Raw genomic sequence first — 13,546 nt, forward strand, 5'->3', positions numbered from 1 at the left:
TCTCTCCAGCCCCTTAGTCACTTTTTAATCAGCTGCCATCAGTGGTAAATAGAACACTTGGTGCTTGGTCTAGAAACGAAATAAACCAGGCTTTCCTCCTTGACTGTGTGCAAAATGCCGGTTTTATTTACAAACTTAAGTAAACTCTATGGAGTCCTCAGGAAGCAGTGAATGTGGCTGACATCTTTAAATGGCCTTGTGCCAACTAAATGTTTAAATCCTACTTGCTGGAGGGTGGCCTCTCATAAAGCCTAGATCAATGCTGGTGGTGCTTTGAGGCCAAAAGTGACCAAGGGCAGGATCTCCCATAAGAAATCAAGTACCTTTTGTTGTTAAACTTCCTTTCTTCTTCTAGTGACCCAACTAGCAAAAAAAGCACCGACTGAGGTAGCCACACAGTTTTTGGACACTGACCGGTTAACAAATTTAATGACAGTTTATGGTATAGCCAGTTGATTGTCTTTTTGCTGATTTTTTTTATGACATGGGGAGGAAAATCAGCAAAGAGCACAGTCAGTTTACTTAGAAATCAGTATCCAAGGTAAAAGAATTCTCTGTTGAATTCGATATCGCCCCCATTGGTACTCGCCCACTGGCTTCTCAAAGAAGTTTGTCTTTCGTTCTAGTGAAATATTTTCCATGAAGTCAAATGAATTTTCTACTTTGAAAATCTTGTTAAACCCCAGCTCCAGCATCAGCCTGTCCACCACAAATTCAATGTACTGCTTCATCAGATTGCGGTTCATCCCGATAAGCTTCACAGGCAAGGCCTCCGTGAGGAACTCCTGCTCTATCCTCATGGCATTCATAATTATTTTACTTACTCTCTGCTCCTATGGCTTGTGTACCAGGTGCTTGAACATCAGGCAGGCAAAGTCACAATGTAAGCCCTCATCTCTGCTGATAAGCTCATTGGAAAATGTAAGGCCGGGCATAAGTCCCCGCTTCTTCAGCCAGAATATTGATGCAAAAGAACCAGAAAAGAAGATGCCTTCCACGGCGGCAAAGGCCACAACACATTCTCCATATGTAGCCCCTTTGTCCCCAGTGCAACGCAAGGCATCTTTTCAATAGCATTGAAGAGATACTCCCTCTCCTTGGAATCTTTAATGTGTCAATAAGGAGACTGTACATTTCAGAATGTATATTTTCTATGCCAATTTGGAAGCCATAGAAACAGCGGACCTCTGTGACTTGAACTTCTTGGCTGAATAGTTTCACCAAGTTCTCATTGACTATGCTGTCACTTGCTGCAAAGAAAGCCCGAACATGAGGTATAACATGTCTCTCACTGGGTTTCAGAGCTTCCCAGTACTGAATATCCTTGGAAAGGTCCACCTCCTCAGCCGTCCAAAAGGAGGCCTCATCTTTCTTGTACATCTGCCAGATATCATGGTATTTGATGGGAAAGATGACAAAGCAGTGGGGGTTTTCTTCCAACGTTTCATCCTCAACGCTGGGGTTAGTAGATACTTTACTTTTCAGTTCGGCCTGGTCCGATAAGATTCTCCTCACTTCCTTGCTGGCCAGGACACGGGTCGCACTGAGGATCAGGGGCATGTTCTCCTTGTCAGCCAGGCTGAGTTGCTTCAATGGCAACACCTTCAGCTGCTGCTGGTTTGTGATGGTGGCGAGCAAGACATGGATGGAGAGCATGGCAAGAAAGAGCAGAGGCTGAGGCAAGGAGAGGAGAGTGAGGCAGCTGGAACCTGGGGCCCCAGTATATTTCAATGCAATGCAAAGTTGCTCTATAATACTCTATACCACAAACTATAATTGTTTATTCATTGTAATTTGTAAATATATTTGAGGAGTTTTTCCCTTTCATTGCAGCTATATTCTCATTGACTGTAAAATTCACCTGGACCTTTCTACACATCTCTGATGTATTAGCTGGGTACTTCTTTGAACATTGATACCAAATCTGTTATTCCAATAACTAGGGACAAAGCATTTCTACACATGAGCCTATGGTGGCCATTCTCATTCACACCACTACATTCCACTCCCTGACTTCCATGAGCTTTGCAACAATATAATGAGGCTTAATGCATTTCATCCAACTTCAAAAGTCCCTGGATATCTTTACAATCTCAACAAGGTCTCAAAGATCATAGTCTTTCCCAATTCTCAAGATAATCTCCTAAGTGTAACCCAATGTACATTCAAAAAGCAAACCACATACTTCCAACATAAAATGCATCTCTAAGTGGCAATGAATTTTCTAAAGTATCATCTCCTCCAATGACAGAGGATAGAAACTATTCTTCAAAGAGGGAGAAAGGGAAAGCAACTGATGATAGGTCTGAATCAGTCAGGTATATAAAGACCACGAAGAGGGAATCCCATTGGTAAACAGCAAATCCTGCAAATGTTGACAAGAAAGTACATCACAAAAGAGAGCACAGACAATGCCACAGTCTCCCCCCACCCCACCAACAGTGTCAAGACTCAAACATTAGTGACAGAAAACAGGTAGGTGAGATCAAGTGAGGCTTGGAATTTGATGACACAATAGAATTCTTAGAACTAGAAGTAGCCAATAAAAGGCCAAGAGCCCAGAGCTCACTGTGAAGTCAGCAAGAAGCCTCAGAAGACACATGAGAGGAGCAGATTCCTTGTCAGCTCCACTGGTCTCTAAAGCTGGCTGTCCTGTTACATCACCTACCATCAGTTCACTTGACGGCAGCATCTCTGGTTAGTAGAACTTCCATCTATCTTTATTGTGTACTCTAAATAATGAGGTTAAAAATTTATTCCTATCAAAATTCACCACTGACCATTTTGAGTGTATAGTTCCACAACAGAAAGATCATACACGGCTGTGTTGGGAAACCTTCAAAACTTTCTATCTTCTCTAGCTAAATTCTATAATTATCAAATGTCACCTCTTATTTCTCCATGCTCTGGGCCCTAGCAACCATCATTACGTTTTTTGACTCTGTGGGGTTGAACCCCCTAGACTTCCTTAGCAGAATCCCATGGTATTTGAGATAACTTCTGTCTTATTTACTGTTCTATTACTGTGGAGATATATTGGTCAAGGCAACTCTTATGAATGTAAGCATTTAATTGGAGACTTGCCTACAGTTTTAGAGGATTGCTCTGTAATATCATGGTAGCAAGCAATGAATCCATAGCTGAGAACTCACACCTGATCCACAAATTGCAAGGAAAGAGGGAAAGGGAGAGAGAGAGAATGAATGAGCAAAAGAGAGAAAAAGAGAGAGGGAAAGGGAGAGAAAGGGAGCCTGGGCCTTGTATGAGTTTTTAAAATCTCAAAGTCCACCACAGTGACACACTGCCTTCAACAAGGTCACACCTTCTAATCCTTCTCAAACAATTCTACTATCTAGTGATGAAGCATTCATACATATGAACATAAGAGGGTACTTCTGTTTCACATTAGTACACTAATTCCCTGGCCTCCATAGGATTTGTAGCATTCTCAAAATGCAAAATGCATTCCATTCAGCTTCCAAAGTTCCTGTAGTCCTTCCCTAGGCTCAATACTGTCTCAAAGAGCAAAGTTTCTCCTGAGACTCAAGGCAATTTCTTAACTGAAACCACATATAAAAATCAAAAATTAAATCACATAATTCCAATATACAGTGGCATAGAATATGTATTACTATTCCAAATTAGAAGAAAAAGGGCCTAGTGGGGAAATACTGGACCAATCCAAGACAAAAAAATCATCAGGATAATTCCAAGTCATGTCTCTCTATGTCCTATGGCAGAGGATATAGATGACTCTTCCTTTCCAGCCTTATTGTCTGCAACTCAGGTCTCTGTCTTGGGCTGGTTTCCTAGCTTGTCTGCAGTTCTTGGCAGGTATCACATGGCTTTTCATCTCCAACATTTTGGGGTCTTCAGTGCATGCCAGGTTTCACTTTCACAGCTTCACAAAGTGGCCCCTCTGGAGCTCCATGCAGGGATACTCCTGCCACAGAACATGCTTTGCTGGCTTTTTTTAACCGTGTGGGAGATTCCACAACCCCTTTCCTGTATCTCTCTTGACTCTAAATCCAAAACCATGTGTCTGGTATTTCCAATTAAGTAGCTACTCCAGCACATTTGCTCAGTGCCAGCTTCTAAAGTCTGAGTTTACATGGTTCTCTTCCACAGAACACCACTTCACTGTTACATAGGATACAAACAACATTTTTGTAATAAACATGTTTCTCTTTGATACAGAACAATTTTTTCACCCTTCCCAGCAATCATGCAAATAGATTAAAAAATGTAACCTTCAAAAGGCACACATATTTACATTTTTAATTCTTTATTGTCTTAAAATTGTACAGGTCCTTTAAAGTACACTATTTTATTATTTTAATGACCTCTAAAAGTTAATGTACAATGAATATCTTTTTTGAAGCTCAACCATGAATTAAGAATTCATTAAACACTGGTATCTATTCAGCTAATATTTATTAACAGGCAAGTAATGAGGCTAGTCACAAGCACAGTGCAGGCTTTGCCCTTAAAGAACATTAACTAGTTTGTTCCACATTTCTAGTTATTTGGGAGGAAAGAAAAACATTTCGATTCAGTCAAGAATTTTGATGAATTTATTGTTCCTAAGACGTATCCACTTAAAAGGTAAGTTCAGTCCACCAATGAAGTGTACTGTCATGTTGACTTTTGTAAAAAGGATGTTGTTTTGGAGTGATTTATTAGCACTAGAGGACAAATCAGAAAAATGGTATCAGATATAGATTTCTTCTCTGACTATACTTTTTTATTCCAGAACAGTTTTCACTCTGTAAAACTTTGTCCCCAAAGGAACTTTAAATCTGTTTTGTGCCTTTTTGGCTTGACAATATTCCTTTTCCATTACTTTTCCAAGTACCCATGGTCTTTTAGGTGCACGTGAAGCTCCCTCTCCTGGTTTGAGGTCCAGGGCAGGAAGAGACTCTGAATGCAGATAATACAAAGTAGGACTAACAACACATAATTGTCATGCTGCTCATCTAGGATGAGAACCAAATCTCCCACCTGAAAATCTCGAATGACTATTTTTTTCAGAATGCCATGAAGACACTGAAGACATGCTCTGAGACATCAGTCTTTGATTTAACCGCTTGTTTTCTTCTTCTTTCAACTGCAATGTCCGTTCTAGAGGCATGATCCTCTGTTTTTCTTCAGATAGCAGGTTTTCTTGGACAGACGTCATGCTTGTCTCCATTGCCAAGTCCACTTTTCCTTCATCTGCTGTTCCTACGGCTGATCTCCCTGTCTCACGTAGGAGCTCAGGTGCACGAGCTCCATAAAGCTCTGGGGCTGCAACCAGAGGTGCCAAAGGAATAAAACTAGCACGCAGTTTACTCACTTCTTCAAGTTTTTTTTTCCTTTTCTTCAAGCAAATGAGCTCAATCTTCAGAAAGCGACTCTATCAAGTCTTTATCATGCTCTTGTTGTTGCTTTGTACTTTTAAACGTATCACTAAGATCATTTATAATGTTTTCTTTCCTCATTTTCTCTCTTGTTAAAACTGTTAAAACTGGTCTGTTGTTCAGCAATCAAAGATGTTTGAACATTTTGCATTTCTTCATTCTTTCTTTTTTCTTATTCTTCAAGCTGTTCTAAAACCTTAGCTTTTTCTTACTGAAGCTTCTCTTGAAGTTCAGCAACTAAGCTTGAGGAATCTTCTCTGGATGATTCAAAGGCAGGACTTTTGGCTATTTGATTCTCAAGATGTTTAATTTTTTCTAATAACTCTTTGTCAACAAGTTCTCCCTCCAATTTAAATTCATCTAGCGCAGTTTGAATAGCTTCATGTTTTTCACAAGTAAGCTTCTGAATTAGCTGTTCTTTGTCTTGTTCGTGGCTCATGATCAATTTCTCCTTTTCTCATACCACATCCAAGTGAGCAGATGTTCAGGCCAAGGCCCATTCTGTCAAACATAATGCTTTTCTCCAAGTGCTGTAAACTCAAGTACACTGTCATAGTCTTGAATAACTGTCTTTATCTTGTCCTGTATATCTTTGCAGTTCTCGAGTATTTGCTGTCATCATCATGTTGATGAGAAACTACAATCGCCAAATGGGAGGTTTTGCTTTGACCATCATGGCCTGGATACTTTGCTGCATCTCCATGAGGCTCCCTCAGTGGCAAATATGGCACTATGAAGATCCTATGACTTTCAAGCCTACAGTAGCTTTTGTGGGCATATGGAGAGCCTGTGTTCTCCACAATGGCAACAATTCCAGCAACATCAGAATATGTCATCAATACAACTACCATGACTCCTTTGTTCCACTGTATATTCGAATAAACCAGCACCTGCTGCTGGTGTCTAGCTTGCTTGGGCTCTTTGGGAAAATCACCACTATTATTGCTCTTTGGACCATGTTTATGGGAAGAGTATGGCGGAATTCCATCTGCAATCCATTCAGCCTTTCAGGGATTCTGAATATCAACGCTAGCAGCTTTATTTACTTTGCCGTTTTATTAAATTACATATCCACCATTCGCAAATGGGGGGTTGCCTTTCCACCATCTTTCAATATGCCTTCCCACCCTGACACTCAGAAGATGGGCAGTGCCATGGCTCTGGCAATTATATCTGTTGTTTTATTTCTCTTCAGTGGCACAATTTTCCTTTCTTCAAATTTAGCCATAGGCAAGACACCCCGTTCCAAAATTTAAAAGTAAATTGCTATCTTATACCACCTTGAAACTCCAGCAAAGATACTCAAAATGATGGCAAATGTGGCCTGTGTGTGTGTGTGGCAGGGGAGAATGTTCAAGTTGACCTTCTCATCTTTTTTTTTGTCTTTTTTTGTTTCCTTAATTCATTATTTGGATTATGGGCTTTCATTAAATAAAATCTCATTTGAATTGTCATATAAAATCTGTGTTTTATTACTGTCAACAAAAGTAAATAATAAATTTAATCCATATTGAAGTGAGTGTCAGAGTACATTAATCTCTCACATTGCTCTTGAATCCAAGGCTCAAAACAGAACCTAGACTGATTCCCCCTTCCCTTTATCCATCTATATCTGTCTACTCTAAGTCTCTTTCCTAGGGAAATTCATCCCTCCTTCCTGGTCCAACACTCTGTAGCTAACCTTTGTGGTTCTATGGATTGTAGCCTTCTTAATAAAGAATTAACAGCTAATATCTACATAAGCAAATACACTCATTCATAAAATGTTAGTCTTTCTGTGACTGGGTCACCTTACATTGATTATTTTCTAGTTCCATCCATTTACCTGAAAATTTAATCATTTCATTTTTTAACAGCCAAGTAATATCCCATTCTATAAGTTTTTTTCCACATTTTCTTTTTCCACTCACTCATTGACAGACATCTAGGTTATTCCCAATGAATGGATATTATGAATAGAGCAACAGTGAACTTGTTTGAGCAAGTGTCTTCTTGAGTCGTGGTTCAGAAGGGTGGAACAATTCTTTGTCCTTCTCTTCTGTCACCTTCTTTGGGACGCTGACCCCAGCCTACATATGCTTTCACCCCCATAGTACTGTGGACTCCTTACTCTCTGAAGTTCCCCCCTTCACTGTCACTGCCTGCTGCCCTTTGACTGCGGTAGTCTCACCTCAAACGGCATATTTTATTTTGTTCCCTTCTCTTCTTCACTCTCCTCCTCTGGACAGCTCCCAGATTTATACCTTGCCTATACCCGTATAATGTTCTGAACTATAGTTATTTGTCGTTGAGTTTTAATTTGAGACTAACCTTCATTTATTTTACTAATGAGTCTAAAATCCACAAGGGGGAATTTCCATGGTGACGTATGTTGGCTCCACTGGGACACTCCATGATTCCCAATAATACTTCATTTTCTGTCTTTTATTTCAGTAATGAGAGGAAAAAATGACCTGTCCCTGAACTGCTAGACAGTATCACATTGGAAGCCACCCTGGGGTTTATTGAAGAAATTGCCAAAGAGGTCTTTCAAACTGAGATTGTAACTTCTCCAATAACTATCACTGTTTTTCAAGGCATATCCTAGATTCATTACTTTCAAGTCCAAACTTAAAGATCAAAGAAAAAATGGAGAAGAATCCATCAGAGACTCTTGTGAGATCAAGGAAATTCTAATAGAGTTTGATTTGAACATTAAAAATATGTTGTTTTCTGGCTTCCATGCCTACAACTTCTCTTCTAATAACCATTACCATGACATCTACCTCACCTCTGTGTTTACATATGGACTTCAAATATCCTTTCACTCTTACACCTTGCTGTTTTACAAATGGAACTGTTGATGTAATTTTTGGTCCTCCAATAAGGACCACTGAATGGGTGGGACAGTACTCTAAAACACTCCTTTTCTTTTTTTTTATTTCTGTAATGAAAGAAGAAAATAATCTGTTCCTGTGCTGCAAGATAGCATCACATTGGGACACATCCTGGGGTTTATTGGAGAAACTGCTCAATGGGTCCTTCAAACTGAGATTGTAACTTCTCCAACAATTATCAATGTTTTTGAAAGCATATCCTGGGTTCATTGCTCTCTAGTCTAAACTTAAAGATCAAAGGGAAAAAACATAGAAAAATATGCTGGATGGATGTTCTTGTGACCTCAATGAAATTCTAATAATTTGATTTGAACATTAAAACAACCTTCTGTTCTGTCTTCCATGCCTACAGCTTATTATTCTAATAACTATTACCATGACATCTCACCTCTGTGTCTACACATAGGCTATGAATATCCTTTACCTCTTACACCTGGCTATTATACAAATGGAACTGCTAATGTAATTATGGGGCTTCTACTAAGGACTACTGAATGGGTAACCCTACCACATCGATTACTCCACTAATCAGTAAGACATCATCTTCAGTCATTGCCCTAAGTCCCTTAATGGCAGTTGGGGTTACCTCTTGAGAACCAGGGAATGTTTAGGACATGAGATAGACATAAGACAGGCAGCTCAGGGGAAGGAATCTAAAATCTGCAGTTCCAGAAATGTGCCTGGTTCTCAGCCCTGCAATTGCCAGAAGGGAACTCTAGTTTCTTGTCACCTCCTTGTCTAAGGGCTGTAAGTGAGAGTAGGGTTAAAATTCAGTTCAGACTTTGACCTGTTTTGATGATCATTGGAATTGGGTCACTAGATTTTCAGGGTATAAATGAGTTGTATCTAATCTCTAGTTTTATTCCATGTTCTAAATAATTTTAAGGTCACCTCTTTAGATAAAGGACTCTCATAGGAAAAAAATAGACTCTAACTCTAGGTGGAGGCATGCTTTTTTTTCCTCTGAATAGTTTCTCTAGGTGGGCAGGTCAAGCACATGGTTAAGGGACCATTTATAGAGGAGCAGGTTCACCTGGAGATAAGGTGCTTTTCCTTCTCAGAATACCTAGTGCCCACTGTAGTCCCTATGAGCCACCATGAGGTTCAGTGGCTCTACCAGCTTTTCTGGATTCAAAGACGTAATCTTTTTACTTTTCTTTTGGATGTTTTCCTGAGCCTAAAGATGCTTTGTGCTCCCTGGTACTTTTAGGCTTCCTGAGTCTTTCTCTAAATCTCCTCCATCATACCATGTGGCTGCATGCTATCATGTGGCTGACCTCAATGCAAGCTTATCTGAAAAGGCATGTTTTTTTTCCTCCTTCTCATCTCCATTCTATACAGTTGCCATATTACACATTGCGTGCATTGTGTATTTTTTTTGAACTCTGATACATTGTTCAGCTTATAAAAAGAGGAGGCATTTTCTATTTATACTATACCTTTAAAATGTAACAATCGCCGGGCGGTGGTGGCGCACGCCTTTAATCCCAGCACTCGGGAGGCAGAGCCAGGCGGATCTCTGTGAGTTCGAGGCCAGCCTGGGCTACCAAGTGAGCTCCAGGAAAGGCGCAAAGCTACACAGAGAAACCCTGTCTCGAAAAACCAAAAAAAAAAAATAAATAAAATAAAATAAAATAAAATAAAATGTAACAATCATCCTTTTAAAAGATTTGTATAATTATTTTGTAAGTATAGGAACACTGCATGAGATATGTATTTGCACTACTTACATCCTTTATAAGTATAGGCCAGAAGATAGTAATAGATCTTTTGGGACTGTAGTTACATAGAGTTGTTAGCTACCCTTTGAGTGTGGCTATAAAACCTGGGTCCTCTGCAATAGTAACAAGGGCTCTTAAACACAGAGACATTTCTCTAGCCCCCTAGAAATTTTTCTTTGACATCAAAACCTCATAATGTTTCAAGCTCCATCACCTTGTCTAGTAAATTGTATTTGTTTTTTTTTTCTTGATTTTTGTTTTCATTATTTCTGTGTGAATACCTGATCATTACCTGATGCTGCACTTATATGATTACAAAAGTAGAGCTAGTGCATACACAGAACCTTTACACCTACAGGCTATTGTTAATGCTACTGGAAGGCACTCTGCATATTACCAAAGGAGGGACATAAACACCAACTGAATTAGAAGCCTTTGTTCTACAATGGAGTCCAGCCAGCAAAATACAGCAATGCAATGTTGGCATAAAGCCTATGGGAGTAACCAAGCAATATCTGGTTTGATTTAAGCCACACTCATGAGGTGGCAATTATATCTGACACTCCTTGAATGACCAAGAATCTGAGTCTACATAGTCTAGGGACCAAGGGAAAAACCAAATATTACTGTTCTACAAAAGGAACTTAGCAGTAAAATTACATTCCGTTATGCTCATAGATCAATTCCTTGATCAGTCATCATCAGAAAGCTTCCTCCTGCAGCAGATGGGTAGAAATAGAGAAACTTACATCTGACAAAAGCCAGAGTGAGAGATATCAGATTACTCAGCCCTAAATGAGATGTCTCCATCAAATCCCTCACTTTAGGGCTCAGGGAACCCTACAGAAGAGGAAAAAGAAAGTGTAATAGCCAGAGGGGATGAAGGACACCAAGAAATCAAGGCCTTCTAAACACAACAGAATCAACACACACGTAAGCTCATGGACTGAGCATGCAAAGGGTCTGCACAGGTCTACACTAGGTGGAGTCCTAGAGCTGAAAGGAGAAATGATTCATGTCCCCATCACTAACATAGAAGTTACTTCCTACTGATAACAGCTTGCAAATGAAAATCTAGTTTTTGTCAAGGGAGTCCCCATGAGGGAAACAGTACTTTTAAGAGTATATCACATGTCCAGCAGTAGATGGCCAATAGAAAATGAATTCATCTGCATCTTTGGAGGCTTCTTGTCTCATAATGTCAAGTCAGGGCTCGAACTTTTTTTTCCCTCCCTCCCTCCTTCCCTCCCTCCCTCCCTCCCTTTCCTTCCTTCATTCCTTTCTCTCTTTTTCATTTTTGTGTTTTATTTTTATTTTTTGCAGGTCTTTTGAATATTATTATTTCCAGTTTTGTGATTTTATGATATTTCTGAGTATGCAAACAAGTGGGTCTCTATGTCTGTCTGTTTTTTGTGTATCTTTTCTTGGTTTCTTCTATTTTATTTATCCTATTCTTATTTTTATGTTTTTGTTTTATCTTATTTTGTTATTATCCCTTTGATGCTTGTTTGTTTTTTATTGAGAGAAATAAAGTGGGCTCATCTGGACAGGAGGGGAAGCTGGGGAGGAACTGAGAGGAGTCAAAGGAGAGAAAGAAAAATCAGGATATATTGTATGAAATATTTATTATCAATTAAAATTATTTTCTCATATGAATGTTTATATATTTATAACAGGTGGAGAAATAAAAATTAAAAATTATAAGAGCCTCACTCCAGGATGAACTACTTCAACTGATAATACAGTAAAAAATAAAAAAATTATATGAATCATTTTATTTCATGTATGTATGTGCACCAAAAGCATGCTTGGCGCCCACAGAGGTTTTCATCCCCTGGAACTGAAATGGTTATAAGCTGCCATATGAGTACTGAGAACCAGATCCATGCCCTCTGCAAGAGGAACGAGTGCTGATCCATTTTTCTAGACCAAAGACAGAAGAAGTAAAGCACAGAAACTTTTTTAGTTTGCATTGCAACAGTAACTAGGTACAGAGTTATTAGAAAAGAACTTGGCATTATCTAGTAATATTGATAATAATAATACTCACATCTACCATGTTTTCCACAAAGCTGCACAACCTGTGTTTGATCCCTGGAACCTATATGGTGGAAGGAGAGAACTAACTCCCACCAAGTATTCTCTCCCTACACATATGTGTTTTGACATAGCTGTGCTTCTGACACATCTCCCACATACAGTCAGTCACACAGGTGACTTGAATCCTTTCACTGATTTTTTTTCACTGTTTGTGTTTTCATGAATTTCTTTAAGGGATTTATTTCTTCTTTAAGGACCTCTATCACATTCACAAAGGCTATTTCAAGGTCTTCTCCTTGTGATTCAACTGTGTTGAAATATCCAGGGCCTGCTGTATTAAGACTGCTGGTCCCTAGTGGAGATATTTTGTCCTGGCTATTATTGATTGTGTTTTTATGCTGACATCTGGACATCTAGGATTGGAAAGATTGTAATTCTAGATGCTGATGTCTGGTCTTGTCTTTGGTGGGTGGGTGTTTTGTTTCTTTGTTTCTGTTTTCTCTCTTGTTCTTAGTAGAGTATGGTGGCTGTGTGTTGCCTGTTATGAAATTCTTCTGGAGTCTCAATAGGTGTGGCCCCTGGGGTTTCAGGTAAAATATGTTTCTGGGTATTGGGAGCTGATATTGAGGAATGGGGATAGGCTAGTAGTAGAGCTGAGGGGGTTCCCAGGAGGGAAGAAAGCAAGGTGGTCCACTAGGATTTGTTTAGTTTCCTGGGAATTTAGGCAGAGAGTGAGGAGAGGCCACAACAGATAATTTGCTACAGAGCTGATCATGAAAGTAGGGAATTAGATTTCAAGGAGAGGAGGGAAAGGTCCAGATCTGCAGTCAACCTAACTGCCTACCTTGCCAGGGAGATCTGAGGATTCCTAGGTTATGCCAACTTGAGTTGAGGGCTGAAATAAAGTAATGAGTGGAGGCAGGAAACTAAGGATGGGAAGATCTGCATGAGCCACTGGAGATGGTGACAGGTAGGAGAGAGGGCACAGTGGGTAGTCTCCATATCTGGGGAGGTGACTGAGAATTTGGATTTGGAGGAGCAGAGGAAAAGGTGAAGATCTGCAGTTAGCCTGCCTGGTTCCCTGGCCAGGGTGCTGGTTTTTGTTTGGTTGCTTTTTTTTTTCTTGAGGGGTCGGGGAGACAACAGAAATATGGATAATTAGGAAGGTGGGGGAGGTTATGTGAGAAGTTGGGGAGTTATAAGAAAATGATCAAGTATATGAAATTTTTAAAAACATCAAAGAAGGGATATCTATGTTAATGTTACATCTTAGTGTTCTTCCTGAGTTGATTATAGAAGATACCTAGTGGCCCACCTCTGAGCTTGAGTAGATTATTGACAAATTTCTATAATTTTTTTTGTGAAACCAAGGGTCTTCTCCCTGGTATACACTTCACAATGGACAAAAAGGTAGTAAGAAAATCATCAGCCTCACTGACGCTCAGTGACAAAGCAATCATAAGTTTTTCTTTCGATTTTCTTGCATGTTCTCTTTCTTGGATAAGGGTGA

General features: G+C 39.6%; 2 pseudogenes across 1 annotated transcript; one reads left to right on the forward strand and one right to left on the reverse strand.

Moving 5' to 3' along the window:
- Positions 1-409: 409 nt before the first annotated feature.
- On the reverse strand, positions 410-1,781 carry LOC102912663 (ribonucleoside-diphosphate reductase subunit M2 pseudogene; annotated as a pseudogene).
- Positions 1,782-2,579: 798 nt separating this feature from the next.
- On the forward strand, positions 2,580-6,914 carry LOC102912347 (claudin-34 pseudogene; annotated as a pseudogene). The gene is made up of 2 exons (XR_013047931.1): positions 2,580-2,697; positions 5,998-6,914. The product of XR_013047931.1 is annotated as a claudin-34 pseudogene (transcript).
- The last annotated feature ends 6,632 nt before the right edge of the window (positions 6,915-13,546 follow it).

This window comes from Peromyscus maniculatus, chromosome X (genome assembly GCF_049852395.1).
Source record: "Peromyscus maniculatus bairdii isolate BWxNUB_F1_BW_parent chromosome X, HU_Pman_BW_mat_3.1, whole genome shotgun sequence".
In the NCBI taxonomy this organism is placed as follows: domain Eukaryota; kingdom Metazoa; phylum Chordata; class Mammalia; order Rodentia; family Cricetidae; genus Peromyscus; species Peromyscus maniculatus.